General features: G+C 40.5%; 1 protein-coding gene across 2 annotated transcripts in view; it reads right to left on the bottom strand.

The window, feature by feature from the left end:
• Positions 1 to 12,645, bottom strand: part of LOC125363898 (cyclic AMP-dependent transcription factor ATF-7) — a 99,869-nt gene extending 87,224 nt beyond the window's left edge. Inside the window, exon 1 of one of the 2 annotated variants that reach the window (XM_048363234.1) lies at positions 12,527 to 12,645. The gene's annotated coding sequence lies outside the window, so the exon portion shown is untranslated. Of the gene's footprint in view, positions 1 to 12,196 lie in introns of both variants that reach the window. The other variant, XM_048363243.1, reaches the window with a different exon arrangement.
• Positions 12,646 to 13,104: the final 459 nt, after the last annotated feature.

The following is a 13,104-nucleotide window of genomic DNA, read 5'->3' as shown; positions in this document are numbered from 1 at the left end:
ATTCTGCATTACAGCTATCCTTTTTAAGAAACTATGACTTTTAATATTTGGTATTGTTGTAAAGGAAACAATGATTATCTGAAAACAATCTTTCCTTTTTTGTTACATATCTATGTGACCTCAGTTTTCTTTACATATATCAAGCAAAACAATATATCTTAATAGACTAAATACAGAGACACATGTGAGAAACCAGCTGTGTTCTATTAAGCCAGACATTAAAGAGATTTGAAGCACTTCTAAGTTTTTTGAAACTATAAACATATTTAAGTTAACATGTAATGAGTTTGCTATTATTTTGAAATAAATATAGTACATTTTTCTCTTTCAATTTAGAATATACTATCAGCTGATACAACCTAGATAAGCAAAAAGCTCTTTAGAATCTCAATGAGTAAGAGTAGGGTGGATACTGAAACTAAAAAAGAGAGATCCACTGTTTTAAGAAATACAAGAATAGTTGAGGACCTAGATAGATTAATCAAACAGAAGACTGAAATGAATTTCTGGATTTCAGGTTCAGACATGTAGGAACGGGTTTCAGAGAAAGGAGCCAGCTAAGCAGACCAAATAGTTTTGTAGCAAATGACGGGAAACAGATGTGGGTGAGAATTAGGCTGAATCACAAGTTAGGTAACACATGGCCAAAGCTTAGAACCTATCTAGAATCAGCTTTACATAAGCAACTGCTTGACTAGAAACATTTTTAAGGCCCCTGAGAATTTTGAAAGATTGAAGAAACTATTTTGAGCTATCCCCAGAAAGGTTTATAAAGCAAAAACCAACGAAGCTACAACTTCTTAAAATGATTGCTGAAGCAAATCTAGAAATAGGGAACATTTTGTCTACCTATGTTTGGCTTTGATGTGGAATATATATATATATTTTTTTTTTCTTCTCTACGGTGATAGGGAGCAAATCCAAGGTCTTAAGCATTGTAGGCAAGCATTCTTACCATTGAACCATACTCCTAGTCCTCTCAATGTGTACTTAAAAAAAAAAAAATGTTTGTGCTAGTCCCAGGGCTTGGAACTTAGGAGCTTCATACTAGGTCAGTTTTCTTATAGCTACTGTTCCACTGTTTGCTGGTTAACTGGGGGATAGTCGTGGACTTTTCTACCCCGGCTGGCTTTGAACCTCGATACTCCAGATCTCAGCTTTCTGGGTAGCTATGATTATAGGCATGAGTCACAAAAAAATAGAAGCAGAAAAATTCTTGGAAACTGCTAGGCAAAAATCATATAGAGGGGCTGGGGATATGGCCTAGTGGCAAGAGAGCTTGCCTCGTATACATGAGGCCCTGGGTTCGATTCCCCAGCACCACATATACAGAAAACGGCCAGAAGTGGCGCTGTGGCTCAAGTGGCAGAGTGCTAGCTTTGAGCAAAAAGAAGCCAGGGACAGTACTCAGGCCCTGAGTCCAAGGCCCAGGACTGGCAAAAAAAAAAAAATCATATAGAATTTTGTATTGTTTTTCACAGAACATGATTCTACTTATAGGACTACTTAGGAGGAAAGGGTAAGGAGAGGGGGGAAAAGTGGGTGAATAATTTTGAAATACACTGCAACCACGTATGAAGATATGCACAAGCCTGGCACTGCTGGTGTAATCCTAGTTACTCACGAGAATGAGATCTGAGGATCATAGTTCAAAACCAGCTGGGACAGGAAAGTCCATGAAACTTAATCACAGAAAAAGCTACAAATGATGCTGTGGTTCCAGTGGCAGAGTGCTAGCCTGAGCAAAAGGAGTCCAGGGACAGCACCTAGGCTCAAACACCAATACCGCCAAAAGTAAAAAAAATAGAAATGAAAATAACTAATATATACACATGGAAAATACCTTAGTGAAACCCCTTAGTGCAATTTTAATACACACCAAAAAACAGTGACAGGAAAGTGAAATAGGGTCTGCAAGAGAAATGGGTATGTGAGAAAGGGAGTTGGGCCAACAGGAGGTAAATGAAGACAAACATAGTTGAAGTAATTTGTTTGTATGCATGAAAACAGAACAATGAGACCTGCAGAAATTGTTTTAAGGAAGGGGGAAGGAAGAGTGACAGGGGTGAGATTGATTGGGATACATTTATACTTGTGTGGAAATGTCATAGTAACCCCACCACTTATACAACTAATTTAAAAAATAAAATAAAGGTTTGTATTTTTTCTCTTGTTTTTGTATAATGTGTGATGCCTCAAACAATAAATTGAAAGCTATCAATCCAAAACACTGATTCCTTTTTCTCGGATAGCAGGGTTTGAACTCAATGTCTTAAGTTTTTCCACTCAGCTGGCATTCTACTATTTGAGCCACACCTCTTGTTGGCTCCAAACTCCAATCCTCTGGATGTTAGTCTCCTGAGTAGCTGGGATTATAGGTGTGAGCTACTGGCACCAGTCGACTTTTTATTTTTTATTTTCTTTTCTGAGGCAGGGTCTTGCCATATTGTCCAGGTTAGTCTCAAAACTCATAATCCTCCTGCCTCAGCTTTCCAAGTCATTGGGATTATAAGTATCCACTATGCTCAAAACACTGATCTTTAAGGATCAATTTAAATCTTCCTGAATTTAGGCTGAAAACAATAAATGTAAAAGACTTTAATATTAAAACCTAAGTATAATTCTGATTCTAGATAGGAAAAAGCTACAATATTTTTCAGTGATGAAAAAAATCTGTTTTCCAAGCCTGTACACGTGATAGCAACACAGTGACCTCCTGGAAGTTTTCCAACACTCACTGGCTGACATTAGCCAACCCAAACCCAGTATTAAAAACTACTGCTTGAGCAAAATTTAAAAATGAGTTTAAGCCAACTACTCAACATATAAAGGTCAAAAATTGACCACTCAGTGGAATACAACAGCTCAAAAGCTATGTATGTACATTCATATAAGACTGTTGTCGACATATTGCCTAATGTCGACATTACATTTAAAGCCCTAGGCGAATTTTCTTTGGCGCAGGCCACGTGGCTACTGTATACGTTCTTGGTACATTGTGTATTGTATATATGTCTACCTGACCTAGGGAAGGGAAAGAAAAACAGAGTGTAAGATATCACAAGAAATGTACACACTGCCCTACTACGTAACTGTACCCCTTTTGCACAACACCTTGTCAAAAAAAATTTTGTTTAATTAATAAATAAATTTTAAAAAAATGAGTTCAAGCCAACCCATGGTGGTACATGCTTGTAATCCTAGCAATTCAGGAGGTGGAGACTGGGAGAAACACATTTCTGGAAAAGTCCAGCAAGAAGTTGGTGAGATTACATTTCTACAATAAACCCTAAAGTGGGTCTACCTATAATTCCAGCTATATAGGAGGTTTAGGTTGGAGGACTGCTGTCTGAGGGTTACTCCAGGCAATAACTGAAAACCCTATCTAATGTATAACTAAAGCAGCTGGGTCTCAATTGCTCACTACTATAATCCTAGCCAATTGAGATATGGACGATGGTCTAGCCCAGGCTGAGATATGGAGGATGATGTTTTGAGGCCAGCCTGGGCAGAAGTTCACCAGATTCCAGCTCTAAATAACCAGCAAAAAGTGGGGCTAGAGAAATGGCTCAAGTGGTAGAGTAGCAGCCTAGCAGACATGAGGCCCTATTTAAATGCCATCACTGTCCAAGTAATAATCATAACCGTAATAATAATAATTAGCTCAAGAAATGGCACTACAGAAGTTATGTTGCTATAAAAATATAATTAAAGGGGCTGGGGATCTGGCTCAGTGGAAGAGCACCTGCCTGGTGAGTGCAAGGCCCCAAGTTCGGTCCTCAGCTCTGAAAAAAAAAAAAACTATAAAAATATAATTTAAAAAATCAATAATGCATTTTACAAGTTTGCTTAAGTTCAAATAAATAAAACTGACAAGAAACTGGTCATCAGTTCATACTGCCAACATGAGTCATTTAGAACAATTATGTTATTTTAAACAAATCATCACCTTGATTTGATAGTGGTGAAACATATTCTTATTTTTATTTTATTTTATTTTTGGCCAGTCCTGGGGCTTGGACTCTAGGCCTGAGCACTGTCCCTGGCTTCTTTTTGCTCAAGGCTAGCATAGCACTCTGCCACTTGAGCCACAACACCACTTCTGGCCATTTTCTGTATATGTGGTGCTGGGGAATCGAACCCAGGGCCTCATGTATATGAGGCAGGCACTCTTGCCACTAGGCTATATCCCCAGCCCCACATTCTTATGTTTAAAAGAACAGTTGTTTGGCTGGAATCTAGTGGATCAGGCTTACAGTCCAACCTACTCAGGAGGATTGAGACCTGGAGGATTAAGATTCAAAGCCAGCCTGGGCAGAAAAGCCTGTAAGACTCTATCTCCAATTATCCTGCAAAATGCCAGACTGGAGGTATGAATCAAGTAGTATAAGGCCAGCCAAGAGTAGGAAAAGCAGAGAGAGAGCTCAAGACCCTAAGTTCAAACCCCAATACTGGCATGTGCACACGCACATGTGCATGCACGCACACACAATTTTTTTGGTACTGAGAATTGAGCTTAGAGCCTTGCACATGTCAAGTCTGCCCTTTAGCAGACACTTAAGATACATTCCCAGCCATTCCCTTTTCTGATCTGAAAAATACATTTTTTTCTACTTCATGGTAGAGTTTAAAACCCAAATAAAATTGACCAGTTTAGCCTATAACCTGTCCCTCTTTATCTCAGAGAGAAGCATTGTATCAGTTAGACACTGATGGTTCATGTCTGCAATCCTAACTTAGGAGGCTGAGATTTGAGGATCATGGTCTGAAGTCAACCCAGGCAGAAAAGTCTGTGAGGCTCTTATCTCCAATTAAGCACCAAAAAGCTGGCAGTGGAGATGTGGCTCAAGTGATAGAGCATTATTAACCTTCAACGAAAAAGCCAAGTGTGGGTGCAAGGCCCAAATTCAAGCCCAAGTACCAGTGTACACACATGCACACACACACATACACACAAAAGCACTAAGTACTAAGTAAGGAAAGAAGAAGCAATTTTATTCAAAGAAAGCAGATTGGGTTTTGTGAGAAAATAGGGCTATGGAACACCAGCATTGTTACTACAGAGGCCCAAGCTTACTTTTTTTTTTTTTTTAATTGTTGGTCATGGGGCTTGAACTCTGGGTCTGGGCACTGTCCCTGAACTCTTCAGCTCAAAGCTAGTACTCTACCACTTGAGCCACAGTGACACTTCCAGTTTTCTGTTGCACAAGAGTCTCACAGACTTTTCCTGTTTGGGCTGGCTTTGAACCATGATCCTCAGGTCTCAGCCTCCTGAGTAGCTAGGATCGCAGGCATGAGACACTGGCTCCCAGCCCAAATAATTTTTTAAGCTTAAATCTTGGCTCCCATTAGACTTTCATCAATTGATATTTATTAAGGAGGAATGGAGTACTGAACAGAAAAAAGAAACTTTTTGCAAAGGCTGGTTTCAAATGTAGGAGGCCATTTGGATTAAAATTACCAAAAGATGAGAAATAGCTAACAAAATTATGAGTTTACAATAAGTTTTGCTCTAAACAAGATTTCAATTTACTACCTCACCTTTGCTTTATTTAGTTCAGTGATGTCGCCTTAGGCTGACATTAAGGAACTAAACAACAAACTTATCTTTTCACACGGTCTTTCCTGAAGTTTAACACTCATCATTCTTCTGTGAGGAGGCTACACAGCAAATACTTACTTTCAAAATTGAACTGGGTTTTATTTTGTTATATATAGGCTGTCAATATATTACTCAGAAGACAAAAAGGAACAAACAAAAGAAGGAAAGGAAATAACTATGATTTAACAGAAAAATAAATCCACCAACACTCTTTCAAAACAAAGGGAATGCTGGAGACAAAATGTCATGATAAAATATTATTTAAGACATGAATGACCCTAATGCAAAATATTTGTTGTTTTTGTGTTTTGGGTTCAAAGGAGTTATTACTTTCCATCATTTGTGTTCCTTACTTTTCATGTTCCATTCTCACTGAGCAATAGGATCTTTTCAATTTCATTTTCTTTACAATCTATTTTTCTTTTTTATTCTTCAACAATAAGTTTCTTAATTGAGCTTCCATCTATGAAATGTTTGGGCTAGAAAAGACCTTGAAGCCAAATGGCAGTGGCTTGCTATAATCCTATGCTGAGATCTGAGGTTTGAAGCTAGCATGAGCCAACAAATCCTTCAGACTTTATTTCCAGTTAAGCAACAGAAGGTCAGAACTGGAGATGTGGTGCTCTAACACTTGAGATCAAGACCCAGAACCGAGGATCTTGAGGGATGATCAATCAAATTCACCCTTCTGCTCTCCAGAATTCACAACTAACAGTATCAGAAAGATGAGTGCATATACTTTTGAAAAATACACCTGTTTTCTGCCCAATAGCATGCTACTGTGATGGCACATTTACATTCAAAATTTGCAAGTTAAAAAAATGAAAGTAAAAAAATTAAAACCCCAAAAGAGGAAGGTGCTTTAAAAATGCATTTATCAGCTAAAATTGCTCAAACATAAATTCAACTGTCAGGTCTAAAATTAACACACAGGAAAGTTGTTGGCTGCCAATATAGTCTTTGGTCCCTAGAGATGACTTCTGATGCTGACTAGTTTATGGCACCAATTCACCTCCAGCACACCGCCTGACAAACTAAGACCACCACAATGACAAGCTACAATTATAAATGGCAATGTGTACATGTCTAAATAAGGAACATCAATATTATGAGGAAGCCATAATACAACTGTTCTGCGGTGGCAGTTTGATTTCTAGCATAAAGTGACCAGAGAATGAAGTATTTATTTTTCTAAAAGAGTTGCTAAAACAAAATTTTAATAATTAAAAAATATGTCACTGAGCTGGGTGCCCATGTCTCACACATATCATTCTAGCCTACTCAGAGGCTGAGAGCTGAGGATCATAGTTTGAAGCCAGCTCAGGAAAAGTCTGTAAGACACTTATCTCCAATAAACTACTCAGAAAAAGCCAGAAGTGGCACTGTGTTTCAAGGGGCAGAGCACTAGTCTTGAGCAAAAGAAGCTCAGGGACAGAGCTCAAAATCAAAATTCAAGTCCCAGGACTGGCAAAAACAACAAAAAACAACTCCACTATAAGTAAATATTGTTAATTATTCCCTAATTACTGAAGGAGAAGAGGAAATGCAGGCAAGCAGACCAGAGTGGAAATAGTGTGTGTGTGTGTGGGGGGGGGGGGGGAGGATCTTTATCTAAAAATGTATGGAGTCTTTAATCCTACTCAGGAAGCTATGATCTTAGGATCGTGGTCTGAAGCCAGACTGGAAAAGCCAGACTAGGAAAGTTGGTAAGACTGGCTCCAATTAACCACCAAAAAAGCCAGAACTGGAGCTGTGGCTCAAGTGGTAAAGTGCTAGCCTTCAGCAAAAGTGCTCAGGAACAGCTTCTAAGCCCTGATATATGCCCTAGTATTAACAAAATTAAAAAGTGTGGAGTAAGAGAGGTAAAGCACAAAAATTATACACTAGTGAAACAGATACTATTTCCCAGGAAGACTCTAAAATAAACTAGATAGATTTATGGACAATTTACAAGTTATGCCATGATCTATAAACTCTAGTATTAGATATACAAAGCTGGGTATGGTAGTACACAATTGTAACTACAGCACTAGGGAGACTGAGGCAGGAAGATCTCAAGTTCAAGACATTATCCCAAAAAACAAACAAAATAAGAAAATAATAGAGGGTGAACAATTATGAAATCTATTTCAAAAGAAGATGAATACAGTTGAGGTAGATTGTTTACACCTATAAAAGCTGAACAAGGGAACCTGTTGAAATTATTTTGGGAAGAGTTGAGATAAAAAAGAGAGGAAGTAAGACTGGTTGTAAAAATGTATGGAGGGGCTGAGAATATGGCCTAGTGGTAGAGTGTTTGCCTCATATACATGAAGCCCTGGGTTCAATTCCTCAGCACCACATATATAGAAAAAGCCAGAAGTGGCGCTGTGGTTCAAGTGGTAGAGTGCTAACCTTGATCAAAAAGAAGCCAGGGACAGTGCCCAGGCCCTGAGTTCAAGCCCCATGACTGGCAAAAAAAAAAAAAAAAAAAAAAAAAAGTATGGAAATACAACAGTAAAATTCTTCTCTTTTACCAATGTAATTAAACAATGCTAATTAAATAATGCTAAACAAAAAAATAAGTAAGCATCAATTAGTATCTAATTTCCATTTTTGTGCCAGATCTGGGGCTTGAACTCAGGGCCTGGGAACTGGCCCTGAGCTTTTTTGCTCAAGTCTAGCTCTCAACCATGTGAGTAACAGCTCCACTTCCAGGGTCGTTTTGTTGGTGGTGGTGGTGATGGTGGTGGTAGTGGTTGTTGTGGGGCTTGAACTCAGGACCTGGCCACCGTCCCTGAGCTCTTTTTGCTCAAGGTTAGTGCTCTACCACTTTGAGTCACAGCTCCACTTCCAGTTTTCTGTGGAGATAGGAGTCTCACAGATTTTCCTGCCCAGGCTGGCTTCAAACTGTGATCCTCAGATCTCAACATCCTGAGCAGCTAGGATTACAGGTGTGAGCCATAGGTCAGGAATCATTTTTCTTTTCTTTTCTTTTCTTTTTTTTTCCAGTCCTGGGGCTTGATCTCAGGGCCTAAGCACTGTCCCTAGCTTCTTTTTGCTCAAGGCCAGCATTCTACCTCTTGAACCACAGTGCCACTTCTGGCTTTCTTCTATATATGAGGTGTTGAGGAATCGAATCCATGGCTTCATGTATACGAGACAAGCACTCTACCACTAGACCATATTCCCAGCCCCCATTTTTCTTTCTTTTTTCTTTTCCTTCCTTCCCTTCCTTCCCTTCCTTCCCTTCCCTCCCTCCCTCCCTCCCTCCCTCCCTCCCTTATTTCCCTTCTTTTTTTCCAGTTCTAAGGCTTGAATTCTGGGCCTGGAAGCTGTCCCTGAGTTCTTCTGCTCAAAGTTACTGCTCTACCACTTGAGCCACAGCACCACTTCTCGTTTTCTGGTGGTTAATTTGAGAAAAGAGCTCATATTCCTGCTCCAGCTGGGTTTGAATCATGATCCTCAGATCTCAGCCTCCTGAGTAGCTAGGATTACAGGTATGAGCCACCAATGCCCTGCAAGAAATATCTTTTTTTTTTATTGATTGGACATAATTTTTTTTTACAAGGTGTTGTGCAAAGAGGGTGCAGTTACATAGTAGGGCAGTGTGTACATTTCTTGTGATATGCAAGAAATATCTTAATGGACATAAATGCCAATAAATATTTGGAGTCTACCTACCATGTTGACATAAATTGGTTCTATCTTGTGGCTTCAGATGATAGAACTAAAGAGCTTCAACACATGTAAACAATGTTTTAAAGTAGGATTTCAATAATAAAACAGTAATTTTGTAAATAGGGGCCTTTTCTGCTTCTTTAGAGCATTCACATCCATGAAGCATCCAAAGGTGATGTGATGAATACACCTGATCCCAAAGCTACCCAAAAGCAGTACTTAAAAAATGAGTACTATCAATTATTATCTTAGACATGTTTTTAAAGAGACAGGAGACTTTTTCATGAGCTCCAAAGTCACAGAAAGATTTTGAGAGAAACTAACAACGAAAGAAATGAACATTTTGGCTTTTTAAATGAATGCTACATTTGTTTTTTCTAAGAAATGATATCTATATCCTTTAACTTTAGTACCTTTATCAAGGGATAGGGATAGGCTAGCCTGCCCCAAGAAGAGAGCTCTTTACTAACTGCTTGCTTGCATGGCAGTACTGTTTGTTCCACCTAAAACTTCCTTGCAAGGAGAAGGCTCCTCCTTATCAGACACGAATAGGAGGGTATGGCAAGAGTCCCTCCCACTGCAGCCTAGGAAAAGTTCCGTCTTAACATGTTTAGAACAATAACTTCTGAGAACTTCAGAGCAGCTGTGCTGAGGCAGAGCTAGAGGGACTTTACTTGAGGCAAAGTAGAAGCTTAAGACTGTTTGAAAAAAAAAAACTAAACAATTTTCATTTTGAATTAGAAGGAAAGAGAATAAGATCTGCTAACAGCAGATATTAGCAGATACTAACATTTTAAAATACATAGTAAACCAGGATATTTAGAATTTCCATCACTCAAACAACCACAAGGTATAAACTTTGATCCACGTGCTGTTTCTGCTAGATGGGAACACTAGTGAGGAAATTTTTTTTCCCCTCTTAATAATGTCCCCATTAATGTCATCACAAATTCTAGACTGGAAGACCCAAACAAGAGACATTATTTTCTCACTGGCTATTTTTTGTGTTGTTTCCAGGAAAACTGTGAAAATGTTCTGATACCCAACAGCAGTGCTCTTGATGCAAGATACTAGAACCTCATGGAGTAGTAATTAATGCTAAAGGGTCAGTAATTAATTGGTCTCAATCTGCTGTAGGGGGAATTCCCAGAAAAGAGGAAAAACATCAAATGGTTGCTGAAAATCAAAGATTAATATAAAATACTCTGAGCTGATTGCCAGTGGCTCATGCCTGTAATCCCAGCTACTTAGGAGGCTGAGATCTGAGGATCATGGTTCAAAGCCAGACTGGACAGAAATGTCCATGAGACTCTTATCAACAATACACTACTGAGAAAAAGCTGGAAGTGGCACTATGGCTCAAGTGGTAGAGCGCTAGACTTGATCACAAAGAGGCTCAGGCCCTGAGTTCAAGCCCCAGGACTGGCAAAAAAAAAAAAAAGACATGTTCGGATTTCTCTTCATATATTAGTGGTAAAGCACTTGCTTAGCATTAGTACTTTGGGTGTGATGGGAGGGAGGGAGAAATATAAAAGAAAAAGAAGTTATTAACCAGTTGTATTAGTCTGCTTCATTATTAAATAACAGTATTAAACAAAGGTCAAAGGCCTGTTCCTTTTGGTACAGAATTAAGAACAAACTGGTAAGACTACTTAGTATAGGTGCCAAACTTTCCTTTAGCTTCTTTTCTTACAGACATGTTACATTTCGCAATAGCCTCCACTTACCTTACATTCTCCATGTTTAAATACAAATTGTGTTTGATTTCCCCAATCTCTGCTCTAAGATATTATAACATTTCATTAGTTTGAGTCTACAGCAAAAGAAAAAGGTGAAGAATATTCACTTTCCTAAACTATGAGTCCATTTTACCTATATTTAAAATTTTATGAGTAATTGCAATTACTCATAACTCTTCAAGAATGAGTGGAGGAGCCGCGCTTAACGAAGCAAATTTCATTTTAGTACATTAATGCCTTTTGTACAATTATTTTTTACAAAAATTACACTGCAAAATTTTAAACAGGAGACAAATGAGCTTACTAGGAAAAATCTGCACACTTCTACAAACCTACACTTCATATAACAGGACCCTCAAAAAAAGAAAACACTCTAAGTTAAATAGAAAAAAACTTTTTCAAGTTAAGAAAGTAGTAACCCCGGAATCTGGGTAGGAGGTGTCCTGGGTAGTAAACACCCCAGTGAAAACACATAACAAGCAATTCAGAATAACATGTAAGTCCCTATGGGGTTCCAACTTGGCCTGCTTAAGTCCCAAGCCCATTTCTCTGTGTATTGGAAGACATGAAGTTTGGGAAGGAAACAGAAGGAGAAATAAAATCATATAGAAGCAATCAGCATTCTATTTTTCTCCTTCTCAACCACTATGAGAACAGACTGGTCATCAGGAGCGCTACTTCAACATCCCAACCTAAGTTAACGACCGGTGTGTACCAGTAGTCTTCTTTCCAAACACCTCCTCTTACCCCTCTGGTCCCCTACACCTTCCCCAAAGCCATGCCTTCTGGCTACTCAATCCACTCAAATTGTCTTACTAAGTTCACTCACTCAGTTTTCTCCAAATCCATGCCTTCTCTCTGATATCAAGTCTGGGATACTAGTAATTTGATCGACATGCCATGACTCTCAATTCCAGTGATCTACTCCCTGGTTTCTTTCCAGCCCATTTGTTCACCTGATCAAGGTCCTGTTCTCAAGCATTCAGACCTCTTTCCTGCCTATTTACCCCTGCCTTTTCCAATGCCAAGTCCCTAACCCCTGTCTTTGGGGAGTCTGAGTCTTCAACCTAGTTTAGCAGTTCTCCTCTTTTTCCCATTCCATGATTCCTCCACATAGGGCTCCACTAGGCTACTCTTCCCTCAGGATTCAATTCCCCTTTCCTTGCCACGCCCTGTGCCCCCCGGGGCTACTTACCCCAAGTTCTCCCCACACTTCAGGCCTCTGGCCCCGCCTTCCTCCAAAAGGAAGGAGGCGGGAGGAGGGAGAGAGGAGGGCGGTACGCCGCAAGGCAAAACCCATCTCCCATTAGTGCTCATCGCCGCCAGTCGTGGATTCCTAACCTCTTATTGGTTGGATTTAGTTTAGGCCCCACCCTCTTCCTCAGACAGGGCCCGGCCACCGCCTCAGCGCCCCCGTCCAACACAGCCTGGGAGGGGAGACCCTGACCCGGGACGTTGGGACTCGTCGGAGTTGGAAGGGAGACTTCCGTTAGATCACGGACTAGCTAATATTAACAGGACTCACCCGCCGGTAGCTCCGTCTCCTCCCGCCCGCCCGCGCTCGCTCCTACAATCTGTCTCCAGCTCCTCCTTTCCCCCCTCAGCCGAGCAGATACTTTCCTCTCGTCCGGCCAGGCGCTCACGCCTCTCGCGAGAAGCCGGAGGGGAGGGACGAGATCGGTGGGAACTGAGCTGGAAAGGGGCCTGGGGGCGGGGCTGGCCGTGGGCCGAGCCCGCGTCCAGGACGGAGCGGGGACTGTACACACGGGGCACACGTGCTCGGCTGTGGGCGCTGGAGGGAGAGGCAGAGAGGAAGAGGCAGTCTCTACAGATTTAAAAAAAAAAAAAAAAAGTAAATCAGGTATTCTCGGGAATCAGATTATCCCAAGAAACACATGTGGAGAGCATCTTACAGCCAGGCACCGGGTGGCTCACTCCTGTAATCCTAGCTACTCAGGAGGTTGAGATCGGAGGATCGCGGTTCGAAGCCAGGAGAATCTAAGTGACTTCTATCTCTAACCATCAAAAAGCTGGAAGGGGAGATATGGCTCCAGGAGGGGGCTGGGGTGGGAGAGCCCAGGGACAGCACCTTAGACCCCGAGT

This window comes from Perognathus longimembris, chromosome 1 (assembly GCF_023159225.1).
Source record: "Perognathus longimembris pacificus isolate PPM17 chromosome 1, ASM2315922v1, whole genome shotgun sequence".
NCBI lineage: Eukaryota > Metazoa > Chordata > Mammalia > Rodentia > Heteromyidae > Perognathus > Perognathus longimembris.
This window is presented reverse-complemented; position numbering and strand designations above follow the sequence as displayed.